Source organism: Schistocerca cancellata, chromosome 6 (assembly GCF_023864275.1).
Source record: "Schistocerca cancellata isolate TAMUIC-IGC-003103 chromosome 6, iqSchCanc2.1, whole genome shotgun sequence".
NCBI lineage: Eukaryota > Metazoa > Arthropoda > Insecta > Orthoptera > Acrididae > Schistocerca > Schistocerca cancellata.
In genome coordinates this window covers 706,878,925-706,894,625 of record NC_064631.1, presented here as the reverse complement: position 1 = coordinate 706,894,625, position 15,701 = coordinate 706,878,925, and the positions used below count along the sequence as shown (strand labels likewise).

The 15,701-nt window shown below is 43.5% G+C and overlaps 1 pseudogene; it reads right to left on the bottom strand.

Annotated features, from left to right (window-relative positions):
* Positions 1-6,321: 6,321 nt before the first annotated feature.
* Positions 6,322-8,363, bottom strand: LOC126088485 (uncharacterized; annotated as a pseudogene).
* Between the last annotated feature and the right edge of the window lie 7,338 nt (positions 8,364-15,701).

Here is a 15,701-nt window from a genome sequence, read left to right as displayed (position 1 = left end):
AAGTGTTTTATTAGTTTTAATCCGAAAAGTACTTTATTACAAAATAAAATTCAGTATTACAAATGAAACTTGAAACAATATTACAATTAAACTTAAAGCAATACTACAAATGAGACAAAGCAATATTACAAAAAAACTTAAAACAAATCAACAACGTCTGACGACTCTGACCCATTAACATCACTTGCTGCAGCTGGAGACGTAACTGTGTAATTTTGTTCTGGAGGTGCATGTTGTGGATAGTAATTTACTGCGTTAGTAGTTTGCGACTGCAGTGGAGCATCAGGTACAGGGTGACAGGAAACTGTAGGACGATAATTTCCTATTGGCCAGTGTCCTGAATGAACATTACTCTGTAAATAGCGTGGTCCGTACTGAGCTTCATTTATCACACTCATTATTTTAATTTTCTTCTCCATTTTCCTTTCCTTGGGAATACCACGAAGGGGGTTTAACAGAGACAACAAAAACATTCTGTCTTCATCCTCTTCTGCTTAACGCTCACGTAATTCTCTTTGCTGAATACTCACATTAAGTAGCTTAATCTGTTGGTCTTCGTCATCTTCTTTCCTCTTTTTTCTATTTCTTCTTAACGGAACCGCACCGGCACGAGATGCAGCTTCTTCTTCTTCTTCATTTTCGTGCGGATCCTCAGCTTGTTCAGATTTCCTTATGCTGACAACGGTCTGAAGGAACGACATTTGTTTAAAGTAAATGTATTGGCTCTTCCTTGTGGCACCCGATCCTGACTTTAAGGATTTCCTGTTGTAGGGAAGCAGCCTACTCACGCCGTATAAAATTCTCATCAGTCTTTCCATTGTGTGCCAGCCTAGTCCGCTATAACTAGCTCTGACGTCATAAATGTTGCGCAATACTTTTAAAATCAAGTAAATAACCTGAAACGTTTCTGGCATGTCAGGAGTAATACTAAATCAACATGTGTTGAATGTCAGTTCAATAACTTTAACCATTTTCTAAATTTGGACGTTTTTCTGTAAAAATCATTGGCGCAACAGAAAAGAGCTAGAGACTTAAAAATTTATATTTAGATTCCTTTTTCATAATAATTTAGTAGAAACAGTCTTCTGGATCTCACAAATTAAGATTTTAGTTGAAATTCATTATTTTCTGGTTTTTGTCTTAAAAATTAAGGAAGCAAGCTAGATTAAGTAGGCTAATAAATAAGGCTAGGATGTTTAAATTTAAGTAGAATGGAGATCCGCTATAATCATAAAGATGTGAGAAGTTTCAATTGAATAACTGTAGAACTATTGCGATAGCGTATCTCCAAAGGGCAAGTTCAGAGCTCGTCTACTGCGTGTAGTGTAATTAAATTAATTCTCTCGCCCAAAATATTTGACTTAGCCACGTCAGACTTTTATTATGATTACTTACCTGTGTGCTGATTGCACATTTAGATTTAGAGCTTCATCGGCCATCAGCAAAGGAAGTGATGATTTATTCAAGAACTTAAATTGGTGCATTACTAGCCCAGCGGCTAGTCGGGTGAGCCGATTTGATCAGGCGTTCCCTTAGCCGTCCGCACCGCGGCTTTATATATAAGAACGCTGCGCGCTCCAAAGTGAATTGCAGTGACAAAGTCACTGCACAGTGGAAATTTACTGGCCCACCAACACAGTTAGACCGCAACAGACCGGTGATGCTGTATTGTAACCTATCACCTCGGACTACAAGTCCATTTAAAAAAAAAAAAAAAAAGAGAGAGAGGAAGGCCCAAGTTCTCTCCAGATGCTGAATAGCATACCACCTGTGTCGGGAGTCGCGTCGCGTCGGTATCATTGCTATAAACAGCCTCGGATGCCGTATTAAGTTACTCAGGTTACGCGTAACCATGAAATCATTTTCATGTGAAGTGTTAATTCTGGGATGACTTTAATGATCTATCTTCAGTTTGCATATGTCGTATTCTCACGTGCCGTCGCGGGACAGACATTCTACCATTATTTAGCGTGGCGGTTGATGAGCATATTCATAAAATTATGGCGAGCATTCATTTAAACATTTAATTTGAACAGTTATAGTTGTATCAGCGCATTAGACTCTGAACTGCTCTGGTAGTTGGATTGTGTGGATTATTTTTTTTTCATCTGTGACTTTCAGAATATATCGAACGTTTATTTTCACGTTCGTTTTTGATTATGAATCGCAGACAATCTCCTAATTCCTCAGAGCTGCAAGCTGTAGCTATAAGTGTATTTCTCAGATGAAGTGGGCACTAGGAATTCTAATTACAGGCTTCACGTTTTGCTAATCACTTTCTGGTTGCCAATATTGTAGTTAGAGAGCCAGTGTTGAGAACGGCAAAAGACAGCATAAATAATAGGAACATTTATATAACAATTAATTCCACCCGCCGCTCCACATATGGTTAAACGGCAGGGAAATGCATCTTTTCTACATTACAAACTAAACATTAAATAACAACAGAATAAATTCCACCCGCCGCCCCACATTGTGTTGTAGCTCACGCGCAAAAGAGCCTCTGAGATTCTTCCACCTCTTCTGCAACGCCAAGACTGCACAAAATATATGCGCGTTTTGTCACGATCCGTGTTATTTATCAGAAATAGTCCCATCTTTTTTTAAAAAAAATTCAAATATACGGTGGAGACTGCATTATACGGACCTCAGTGATACGTATTCGTGATTATCCGAATTGTAACGGACATGTCGCGCTGCTACTACCCGTGTGAGATTCGTGCGATCCCTGTCCCATGCTTTTGATTATTGTTTGATTAGACAGTTGGCGATCGCGACGCCGTGTCGCGTTAGTTCTTAAATACGTGAAAGCGCAAGAGAACGGCGTTATCGCTTAAAGATAAACATTACTAATAATTCATTAAAAAAAGGGGAGAAACTGGTCTTGAGTTAGTCGATAAGTACGATGTACAGTAGGTACTTTTCTATGATAAGCGACACTAAGATGAATACCTATTCAATTTCGATGTACACATGCAAACTTGATAATGTAGACGAGAGTAAACATCGAAAAGTGATGAATACAGAAAAATTAACTTTTGCAAGACGCTTTGTATTGTTGGTTATTGCGTCCATTATAGCACAGCTTTCAATATTTCACAGAAAAGTCGTTTACTTTCATGTGGCATTTTACCTTATATAAAAAGAAAACTAGTCATACGAATCGCTTGTCGTACTCATTGTTGCCTAATTTATTACAGGTATCTGGCGACTGGCTGTTCTTTCATGGAACTGCATTATGGATACCGTCTCGGGCACCCAACAATCACAGAAATTGTTGGAGAAGTATGTATCCCGTTATGGCAGAAACTGTATGCAAGTAAAGCTATGCCGACAACAGACGAATGGTTAAAAATAGCAAATACCTTCGAAAAGAATGCCAACTTTCCTCACTGCATTGGAGCAATTGATGGCAAACATGTACGAGTGATTAAGCCCACTCACTCAGGTACCTTGTACTACTACTACAAAAATTACTTTTCCATTGTTTTGCTCGCTGTGTGCGATGCTAACTATAACTTGACTTTCGTAGACATCGGAGCTTATGGGAAAAGTAATGATTCGGCAATTTCCAAAGACAGTTTGTTCTACAAGAAACTAATGAGCAATTCCCTGAAGATACCTAAAGCTTCACCACTGACAGAAAAAGATTCAGCTGTTTTTCCTTATGTGTTGGTAGGAAATGAGGCTTTTGGCATGAGTGAAAATTTGATGCGTCCATACGGTGGAAATAATCTTAGTTACGAGAAGAAGATCTTAAATTACAGATTATCCAGGGCTAGGCGTTATGTGGAATGTGCCTTTGGTATTCTCTCCAACAAGTGGAGAATCTTTCATTGTCCACTAAATGTGGGCGAGGATTTTGCGCAAGGTATAGTTAAAGCTTGTTGTGCTTTGCATAATTTTGTACATGCAAGAGATGGATTCGTCTATGAAGACTCACTCGAAGTAACTGGTTTTGAGAACAATGAATGTGCAGGCCATTCAGGCAGAAGCGGTCGATCTGCACTTGCAGTGAGAGACAAATTTTCAGAGTATTTTGTTAATCATGATCCCCTCAAGTGGCAAAGTACTTACGTTCAGTAAACTTTAGTAATGAAAAATGAAATGTTTTTGGAGCACTTACCGAGTTCTTTCTTCACTTCCAAAGACGATTCTTTTCCTCCTAAAATATCAACAACTTGTTCCCAACACGTTTTTTTCAGTTCACGGTTCGAATAATCCACGGATGATGTGCCCCAAATTGCTGGTCTCGCCTGAATTTCACATATAAAAGCTTCCGTATCGAAACTATCCATGGTGGCACACGTGCAAAACTGAGCACAGGTGAGCGGCAGGTAGCGCGTGGCAGGTCTGCTGGCGTCAGGGTGCGGCAGCTCCCGTAAGCCGCCTCGTGTTTCATTGGCAGCCTGGCAGCGCTGCCAGCGTCAGGTGCCAAGCGCGGCAGGCCCCACTGAGACCAATGTACGAGGTGCATTCAAGTTCTAAGGCCTCGGATTTTTTTTCTCCGGACTGGAAAGAGATAGAAACATGTGCATTGTTTTAAAATGAGGCCGCGTTCATTGTCAATACGTCCCAGAGATGGCAGCACCGTACGGCAGATGGAATTTTACCGCCAGCGGCGAGAATGAGAACTGTTTTAAATACTTAAAATGGCGACGTTTTCCTTACTTGAACAGCATGCAATCATTCGTTTTCTGAATTTGCGTGGTGTGAAACCAATTGAAATTCATCGACGGTTGCAGGAGACATGTGGTGATGGAGTTATGGATGTGTCGAAAGTGCGTTCGTGGGTGCGACTGCTTAATGAAGGCAGAACATCGTGCGACAACAAACCAAAACAACCTCGGGCTCACACAACCCCGAGAAAGTGGAGAGAATTGTTTTGGGGGATCGCCGAATGAATGTTGAACAGATTGCCTCCAGAGTTGGCATTTCTGTGGGCTCTGTGCACACAATCCTGCATGACGACCTGAAAATGCGAAAAGTGTCGTCCAGGTGGGTGCCACGAATGCTGACGGACGACCACACGGCTGCCCGTGTGGCATGTTGCCAAGCAATGTTGACGCGCGACGACAGCACGAATGGGACTTTCTTTTCGTCGGTTGTGACAATGGATGAGACGTGGATGCGATTTTTCAATCCAGAAACAAAGCGCCAGTCAGCTCAATGGAAGCAAACAGATTCACCGCCACCAAAAAAATTTCGGGTAACCGCCAGTGCTGAAAAAATTATGGTGTCCATGTTCTGGGACAGCGAGGGCGTAATCCTTACCCATTGCGTTCCAAAGGGCACTACGTTAACAGGTGCATCTTACGAAAATGTTTTGAAGAACAAATTCCTTCCTGCACTGCAACAAAAACGTCCGGGAAGGGCTGCGCGTGTGCTGTTTCACCAAGACAACGCACCCGCACATCGAGCTAACGTTACGCAACAGTTTCTTCGTGATAACAACTTTGAAGTGATTCCTCAAGCTCCCTACTCACCTGACCTGGCTCCTAGTGGCTTTTGGCTTTTTCCAACAATGAAAGACACTCTCCGTGGCCGCACATTCACCAGCCGTGCTGCTATTGCCTCAGCGATTTTCCAGTGGTCACAACAGACTCCTAAAGAAGCCTTCGCCACTGCCATGGAATCATGGCGTCAGCGTTGTGAAAAATGTGTACGTGTGCAGGGCGATTACGTCGAGAAGTAACGCCAGTTTCATCGATTTCGGGTGAGTAGTTAATTAGAAAAAAGATCGGAGGCCTTAGAACTTGAATGCACCTCGTACATAGAAGTGTTTTATTAGTTTTAATCCGAAAAGTGCTTTATTACAAAATAAAATTCAGTATTACAAATAAAACTTGAAACAATATTACAATTAAACTTAAAGCAATACTACAAATTAGACAAAGCAATATTACAAAAAAACTTAAAACAAATCAACAACGTCTGACGACTCTGACTCATTAACATCACTTGCTGCAGCTGGAGACGTAACTGTATAATTTTGTTCTGGAGGTGCATGTTGTGGATAGTAATTTACTGTGTTAGCAGTTTGCGACTGCAGTGGAGCATCAGGTACAGGGTGACAGGAAACTGTAGGACGATAATTTCCTATTGGCCAGTGTCCTGAATGAACATTACTCTGTAAATAGCGTGATCCGTACTGAGCTTCATTTATCACACACATTATTTTAATTTTCGTCTCCATTTTCCTTTCCTTGGGAATACCACGAAGGGGGTTTAACAGAGCCAACAAAAACATTCTGTCTTCATCCTCTTCTGCTTAACGCTCCCGTAATTCTCTTTGCTGAATACTCACATTAAGTAGCTTAATCAGTTGGTCTTCGTGATCTTCTTTCCTCTTTTTTTCTATTTCTTCTTAACGGAACCGCACCTGCACGAGATGCAGCTTCTTCTTCTTCTTCATTTTCGTGCGGATCCTCAGCTTGTTCAGATTTCCTTATGCTGACAACGGTCTGAAGGAACGACAGTTGGTTAAAGTAAATGTATTGGCTCTTCCTTGTGGCACCCGATCCTGATTTTAAGGATTTCCTGCGTTGTAGCTCACGCGCAAAAGAGCCTCTGAGATTCTTCCACCTCTTCTGCAACGCCAAGCCTGCAACAAAATATATGCACGTTTTGTCACGATCCGTATTATTTGTCAGAAATAGTACCATCATTTAAAAAAAAATTTAAATATACGGTGGAGACTGCATTATACGGACCTCAGTGATACGTATTCGTGATTATCCGAATTGTAACGGACATGTCGCGCTGCTACTACCCGTGTGAGATTCGTGCGATCCCTGTCCCATGCTTTTGATTATTGTTTGATTAGACAGTTGGCGATCGCGACGCCGTGTCGCGTTAGTTCTTAAATACGCGAAAGCGCAAGAGAACGGCGTTATCGCTTAAAGATAAACATTACTAATAATTCATTAAAAAAAGGGGAGAAACTGGTCTTGAGTTAGTCGATAAGTAGCATGTACAATAGGTACTTTTCTACGATAAGCGACACTAAGATGAATACCTATTCAATTTTGATGTACACATGCAAACTTGATAATGTAGACGCGAGTAAACATCGAAAAGTGATGAATACAGAAAAATTAACTTTTGCAAGACGCTTTGCATTGTTGGTTTTTGCGTCCATTATAGCACAGCTTTCAATATTTCACAGAAAAGTCGTTTACTTTCATGTGGCATTTTACCTTATATAAAAAGAAAACTAGTCATACGAATCGCTTGTCGTACTCATTGTTGCCTAATTTATTACAGGTATCTGGCGACTGGCTGTTCATGGAACTGCATTATGGATACCGTCTCGGGCACCCAACAATCACAGAAATTGTTGGAGAAGTGTGTATCCCGTTATGGCAGGAACTGTATGCAAGTAAAGCTATGCCGACAACAGACGAATGGTTAAAAATAGCAAATACCTTCGAAAAGAATGCCAACTTTCCTGACTGCATTGGAGCAATTGATGGCAAACATGTACGAGTGATTAAGCCCACTCACTGAGGTTCCTTGTACTACTACTACTACAAAAATTACTTTTCCATTGTTTTGCTCGCTGTGTGCGATGCTAACTATAACTTGACTTTCGTAAACGTCGGAGCTTATGGGAAAAGTAATGATTCGGCAATTTCCAAAGACAGTTTGTTTTACAAGAAACTAATGAGCAATTCCCTGAAGATACCTAAAGCTTCACCACTGACAGAAAAAGATTCAGCTGTTTTTCCTTATGTGTTGGTAGGAAATGAGGCTTTTGGCACGAGTGAAAATTTGATGCGTCCATACGGTGGAAATAATCTTAGTTACGAGAAGAAGATCTTAAATTACAGATTATCCAGGGCTAGGCGTTATGTGGAATGTGCCTTTGGTATTCTCTCCAACAAGTGGAGAATCTTTCATTGTCCACTAAATGTGGGCGAGGATTTTGCGCAAGGTATAGTTAAAGCTTGTTGTGCTTTGCATAATTTTGTACGTGCAAGAGATGGATTCGTCTATGAAGACTCACTCGAAGTAACTGGTTTTGAGAACAATGAATGTGCAGGCCATTCAGGCAGAAGCGGTCGATCTGCACTTGCAGTGAGAGACAAATTTTCAGAGTATTTTGTTAATCGTGATCCCCTCAAGTGGCAAAGTACTTACGTTCAGTAAACTTTAGTAACGAAAAATAAAATGTTTTTGAAGCACTTACCGAGTTCTTTCTTCACTTCCAAAGACGATTCTTTTCCTCCGAAAATATCAACAACTTATTCCCAACACGTTTTTTTCAGTCCGCGGTTCGAATAATCCATGGATGATGTGTCCCAAATTGCTGGTCTCGCCTGAATTTCACATATAAGAGCTTCCGTATCGAAACTATCCATGGTGGCACACATGTAAAACTGCAACAAAACTGAGCACAGGGGAGCGGCAGGTAGCGCGTGGCAGGTCTGCTGGCGTCAGGGTGCGGCAGCTCCCGTAAGCAGCCTCGTGTTTCATTGGCAGCCTGGCAGCGCTGCCAGTGTCAGGTGCCAGGTGCGGCAGGCCCCACTGAGCCCAATGTCAAGGTGCACTCAAGTTCTAAGGCCTCCGATTTTTTTTTCTGCGGACTGGAAAGAGATAGAAACATGCACATTGTTTTAAAATGAGGCCGCGTTCATTGTCAATACGTCCCAGAGGTGGCAGCACCGTACGGCAGATGGAATTTTACCGCCAGCGGCGAGAATGAGAACTGTTTAAAATATTTAAAATGGCGACGTTTTCCTTACTTGAACAGCGTGCAATCATTCGTTTTCTGAATTTGCGTGGTGTGAAACCAATTGAAATTCATCGACAGTTGAAGGAGACATGTGGTGATGGAGTTATGGATGTGTCGAAAGTGCGTTCGTGGGTGCGACAGTTTAATGAAGGCAGAACATCGTGTGACAACAAACCAAAACAACCTCGGGCTCGCACAAGCCCGAGAAAGTGGAGAGAATTGTTTTGGGGGATCGCCGAATGACTGTTGAACAGACCGCCTCCAGAGTTGGCATTTCTGTGGGTTCTGTGCACACAATCCTGCATGACGACCTGAAAATGCGAAAAGTGTCATCCAGGTGGGTGCCACGAATGCTGACGGACGACCACACGGCTGCCCGTGTGGCATGTTGCCAAGCAATGTTGACGCGCGACGACAGCACGAATGGGACTTTCTTTTCATCGGTTGTGACAATGGATGAGACGTGGATGCCATTTTTCAATCCAGAAACAAAGCGCCAGTCAGCTCAATGGAAGCAAACAGATTCACCGCCACCAAAAAAATTTCAGGTAACCGCTAGTGCTGAAAAAATGATGGTGTCCATGTTCTGGGACAGCGAGGGCGTAATCCTTACCCATTGCGTTCCAAAGGGCACTACGGTAACAGGTGCATCCTACGAAATTGTTTTGAAGAACAAATTCCTTCCTGCACTGCAACAAAAACGTCCGGGAAGGGCTGCGCGTGTGCTGTTTCACCAAGACAACGCACCCGCACATCGAGCTAACGTTACGCAACAGTTTCTTCATGATAACAACTTTGAAGTGATTCCTCATGCTCCCTACTCGCCTGACCTGGCTCCTAGTGACTTTTGGCTTTTTCCAACAATGAAAGACACTCTCCGTGGCCGCACATTCACCAGCCGTGCTGCTATTGCCTCAGCGATTTTCCAGTGGTCAAAACAGACTCCTAAAGAAGCCTTCGCCGCTGCCATGGAATCATGGCGTCAGCGTGGTGAAAAATGTGTACGTCTGCAGGGCGATTACGTCGAGAAGTAACGCCAGTTTCATCGATTTCGGGTGAGTAGTTAATTAGAAAAAAAATCGGAGGCCTTAGAACTTGAATGCACCTCGTATTGTATCGGGCGTCACTGCCAGCAGAGATGCCGTGGCATCCCAGTGTGGCACGGCCCTAAGTCTCACAGTAGTTTTGAGAGTACAGGACGTAGACACAAGGGTACACATGAAGGTCAGGGTCGGTCCTGGAGGCGGGCTCATATGGCCAACACGGCCAGGGCGATCGCTCATTTAAGGCATAAAACCAGTGTTGGAGTCCCAGTGCACAAACTGTCATTTTACCAACACACTGCAGCTGGAGTCTGGTCATATTCACAATTGGGAGTACATTTTTTTTATTTCACACATCTGCCAACTGCACCAGTACCCATTTTTTTTAGACTGTATGCATGTCTGAAGGACATTGCAGAGTAAATTGTAAAAAAAAAAAAACACATTAAATGTTATCTGTCAATGTCTAAGTAATGCGTGTAAATTATGATGTTTATTTCCGTTTTCGTCATGATTTCCGAGGGTGAAGTAAGCTACGAGCTTATGAGCACAACTTAAATTGTTATGAGTTTAACGATTAGCGATCAGTGTTGTTTCTTACAGTTCTTTGTCTGTTTTTGTAATATAATACGTTTGTTGAGGTTAGGCAGGAACCTAAGTGCATAGCTCAAATGGTTGTGAGTGCAACGAGTAGTGATTTTGAGGGGCGGTGTATTTGAAATGGATTGTTTTTATGGTGGTCAGGTTGCTGTTAGCGTAAGTGTGTGTGTGTGTGTGTGTGTGTGTGTGTGCTGTGTGTGTGTAGAATGTTATGTGGTTAGCCTTGATTAATTTGGAGTTGTTTTTATGAACTTCTTCATTTGTTTTGAGACTGTAGTTGTGCCCTTTCATAGCTTTCGTAATGTCAGTTGGTAGAACGTATAGACCATGGGAGGTTAGTTAAGGTTTTTCATGGATTACGAGAGGGGAGTAGCTTTGGGTTGGGTTATGGGATCTGGTTTTTTCCCTGCTAAAGTAGAGAGTTTCAATTTGGGGTAGGGGATGATGTTTGCTTGATGCTTACGTGTTGGTATTCAATGATTTTGTCCTTTATGTGTTTTGGATTTGTGAATGTTGCGTGTAAACCTATATGCAAATTCTTGATTTTATTTGGATACTTTGCTGGCCATCGATATTTCTGGGTCAGTGTGTGTCTCGTCATTACATGGGAGAGGTTTGTGAGGTGCGGTTGTTTCAGGTGTGTGTATGTGTGTGTGTGTGTGTGTGTGTGTCGGTGTGTGTGTGTGTCGGTGTGTGTTTGTGTCGGTGTGTGTTTGTGTCGGTGTGTGTTTGTGTCGGTGTGTGTTTGTGTCGGTGTGTGTTTGTGTCGGTGTGTGTTTGTGTCGGTGTGTGTTTGTGTCGGTGTGTGTGTTTTGTTTGGTGACCAACCAAGATTAGTGTGGAGCAGACGATGATTGGTAAGCACGTTTTTATTATATTTATTTATTCTAAGTTTGGCTCTGAGCACTATGGGACTTAACGTCTGTGGTCATCAGTCCCCTAGAACTTAGAACTACTTAAACCTAACTAACCTAAGGACATAACACACATCCATGCCTGAGGCAGTATTCGAACCTGCGACTGTAGCGGTCACGCGGTTCCAGACTGAAGCGCCTAGAACCGCACGGCCACAGCGGCTGGCTATTTTAAGTTTCTATTTTGTTTCTGGAAGGGAGATTTACTTCACTAGATGGTTTTAAATTTCGTGTTTCGTTATTATCATTTGGAGGAGTATGTTTTTGGTATTGGTACCACCGTTTCAGTTGTATAAACCTAACAAAAAAATTGCAATACTGCTTCTCACGGTTCAGTTTCAAGTTTTTTGGTATCACTGCCTTCGTTTGAACTACAAAGTCAAGAAAAACATTCAGTTCAAATTGTGCGATTTTGTTTTTTTGTTTTCATGTTTCATTTAATCTAGACGGATGCTTGTGTGTTATTTCTCGATTATCTTGCGTTTTCGAATGCGAGATGTCTGATATCGCTGTCTTCGTTTGAGTTATACCTGTCAAGATAATTGTTGGATTCCAATTTTGTATTTTATGCCTTTTTAGGTGTTCCGTTTCTTCTATATGAGTTCGCCTGCCCCATTTTTCGATCTTTTTCGTTTGCTGTACATTAGGTTTATATCCTCCTCTTCTTATGTATGTTCCTACCCAAAACCCCCTTCATTCCCGCGGTTGCCCATTAATTTCATTTTTTTTGCTGATTGCAATACACTTTAAGACAGAAAGACACTGCATCACAGAGGAATTATCCTAGTGGGACAGAAATAGGATGGGGTGGTGTTCATGTACAGACAAACAAATGATTACAGTTTCAGAAAAAGTGGGTGATTTGTTCAAGAGAAAGAGCTTCACAAAGTGAGGAAGTCAATAACACACTGGTCCTCCTCTGGCTGTTTGCATCAGTTATTCGGCTTGGCACTGACTGATTGACATAGCTGTTGGAGCTCCTCTTGTGGGATATCACGCCAAATTCTGTCCAAGTGGGGCATTACATCCTCAAAATCAATAGATGTTTGGAGGGTCCTGCCCATAATGTTCCAAATGTTTTCAATTTTGGGGAGATCCAGCAACATTGCTGGTCAAGGTAGGGTTTGGCAAGCACGAAGACAAGCACCATGTGGTGTATTATCTTGGTGAAATGTAAGCCCAAGGTTCCTTACCATGAAGGGTAACAAGGTGGAGCACAGAATATTGTTGAGGTAGCGTTGTGCTGCTACCTCTGATACATCACCACAGGTGTCTGCAAAAGTACTGGCGACTCCTTCATCTACACTTTGGTGCGCTTCTGGAACTGTGAGGCCCATTGCTCCTTCTGCAGGCCGATCTGGCCATTTTGAATGAGCAGGGAGATACGTGTCTCATGGCCTGATCGCCAAAGCTCTTATACTACCAACATACACAGCAATTTTGTCCTCATTGTACCAGCTTACCGTCTATTTGATTCTGCTCACTGGATGTATGCCCCTCTTTTTCTATCTTTATTTGTCTACGTCTTCTTTTTAGTTGCCACTGCCAGCAGTTGTTTCTGAATTGCGTCTGTGCTGGTTTAAGCTGTCGCAAGCACAACCGTCGGCAAAGAAGTTGCAAGAAGATCAATAATAGGCGCTGAATCAAGTGCGCCCATCAGGAGAGAGGCCAAAGACATGCAAGCAACGCGCCGCCAACGCCCTCTCGATTGCCAGTATTTAGATCGCCGCCAAGGACTGGAGGGCCCAATAACTCACAGATAGTCAGCCCAGTCACAGGCAGAGTCAGTCACAGTTGCAGTTGTAAGGTGTCAGGCAAATCCAACACCTTCCATGAAAACCCTCACATGATAGCAAATCCGGCAGTATGTCACATAGCTCCGAATAAATCCTGACATTAAATTGACCAAAGTAGTACAATCAACGAGTGAGCAAATGGAATACCACACACTAACACAAGTACGCCTAAATGCATGTCATACCTTCCCACCGTGAAACAGACGCAGTTCCGAGGGCAGAAACGAGAACAAAAGCCGAGAGCAGAGCTGTGTAGGCTAGAAGGCCCTACGATAAGAGAGGACACCCACATCGCCAGCCGATCGCCGAGCGGTCAACCCCCCCCCCCCCCCCCAGCCCATGTTAAAAGATAGAGCCCTCCGGAAGAACAGTATAGATCTTACGATAACACTAAAAGGGCCACACCAGTTGTAAGTTTTAGCGTGAAACTACACGCATCTCTGTTACGTAGCAAACATTAAAAACATTGCCCCACCATGAAAAGTATAACGTTTCTCATTGGATAGGCAGAATTTTTGTAGACGGAGCTTAGGGTTAACATTGAGACGCTGATTGGTCAGTTGAAAACATAGCCAGATACCTTTTTCTTAAACCACCTTCGGTAAACAGTAGTAAGGGTAGGTTTGAGAGAGTTGCTACCGAGACGGCGAGGTGTGTGGAGCTACGCCGCCGCCGCCCCTGACGCTGCCTAACCACCGACAAGGTAATGGACGCACGCGATGCCGCATAAGAGCGCATAAGGCTTCACTCAGAACAGTAGAAGTCTCATCTGTTACATCCCCTTTTTATGTAAAACTAGTGTCGATCGTCAATTAAACTTCATGGTATTCACATTTGCTGCTTGAAGTTAAAATCTGAAACGTGATGATTTTTCTGTTATATAGTTATTGAGAAGTCACATCAGCCACTGTAATTTTCGACAAGTTAGATAAGTAATTAAAGATAATTGACGGTCACTGTAGACCATTTTTTATAGTTTTCTCTTTTATGAGACTTAATTTAGACCTAGATTATAGATGTGATATGGCATAGGTCATCCTTCGATCCATTATAGAATTTGGAAACCCATTCAGGGAACATACGTTCACATTTTTGTTGAACGCAGTTGGTTTTTATCATCCTGTATTAAAATATTTCCTTTTATCAATAGTGCAATTTATAAACAATGTTTTGTAAGTAGAATAAAAAGTCCAATGGTAAACTTAACTGCCTTTTCGACGTTATTTTACAAGCTAACTAAAAATAGGAAATTTAGTTGGTATTAAGATTCTTTTTCAGGGAGTGCAGTGGAGCTGACGCTGAAATCATTAAGTATTTGATTATATCATCGCTAGTCTCACTGAACTCTTCTGAACTCTACATGTCATGTGTGGTCTGGCGTCTCCTTACTAGCAACAGTTCCCAGGTTCAAACTAGTCAATTCCCTAAAAAACACGCTCAGAGCGTCGTTGCGCGAAAGTGGTAGGGAGACTCGACTTAGAACAAACAGACACCACGCAGAATGTTAGACAGTCAGTTCACTAACTACACTCCTGGAAATGGAAAAAAGAACACATTGACACCGGTGTGTCAGACCCACCATACTTGCTCCGGACACTGCGAGAGGGCTGTACAAGCAATGATCACACGCACGGCACAGCGGACACACCAGGAACCGCGGTGTTGGCCGTCGAATGGCGCTAGCTGCGCAGCATTTGTGCACCGCCGCCGTCAGTGTCAGCCAGTTTGCCGTGGCATACGGAGCTCCATCGCAGTCTTTAACACTGGTAGCATGCCGCGACAGCGTGGACGTGAACCGTATGTGCAGTTGACGGACTTTGAGCGAGGGCGTATAGTGGGCATGCGGGAGGCCGGGTGGACGTACCGCCGAATTGCTCAACACGTGGGGCGTGAGGTCTCCACAGTACATCCATGTTGTCGCCAGTGGTCGGCGGAAGGTACACGTGCCCGTCGACCTGGGACCGGACCGCAGCGACGAACGGATGCACGCCAAGACCGTAGGATCCTACGCAGTGCCGTAGGGGACCGCACCGCCACTTCCCAGCAAATTAGGGACACTGTTGCTCCTGGGGTATTGGCGAGGACCATTCGCAACCGTCTCCATGAAGCTGAGCTACGGTCCCGCACACCGTTAGGCCGTCTTCCGCTCACGCCCCAACATCGTGCAGCCCGCCTCCAGTGGTGTCGCGACAGGCGTGAATGGAGGGACGAATGGAGACGTGTCGTCTTCAGCGATGAGAGTCGCTTCTGCCTTGGTGCCAATGATGGTCGTATGCGTGTTTGGCGCCGTGCAGGTGAGCGCCACAATCAGGACTGCATACGACCGAGGCACACAGGGCCAACACCCGGCATCATGGTGTGGGGAGCGATCTCCTACACTGGCCGTACACCACTGGTGATCGTCGAGGGGACACTGAATAGTGCACGGTACATCCAAACCGTCATCGAACCCATCGTTCTACCATTCCTAGACCGGCAAGGGAACTTGCTGTTCCAACAGGACAATGCACGTCCGCATGTATCCCGTGCCACCCAACGTGCTCTAGAAGGTGTAAGTCAACTACCCTGGCCAGCAAGATCTCCGGATCTGTCCCCCATTGAGCATGTTTGG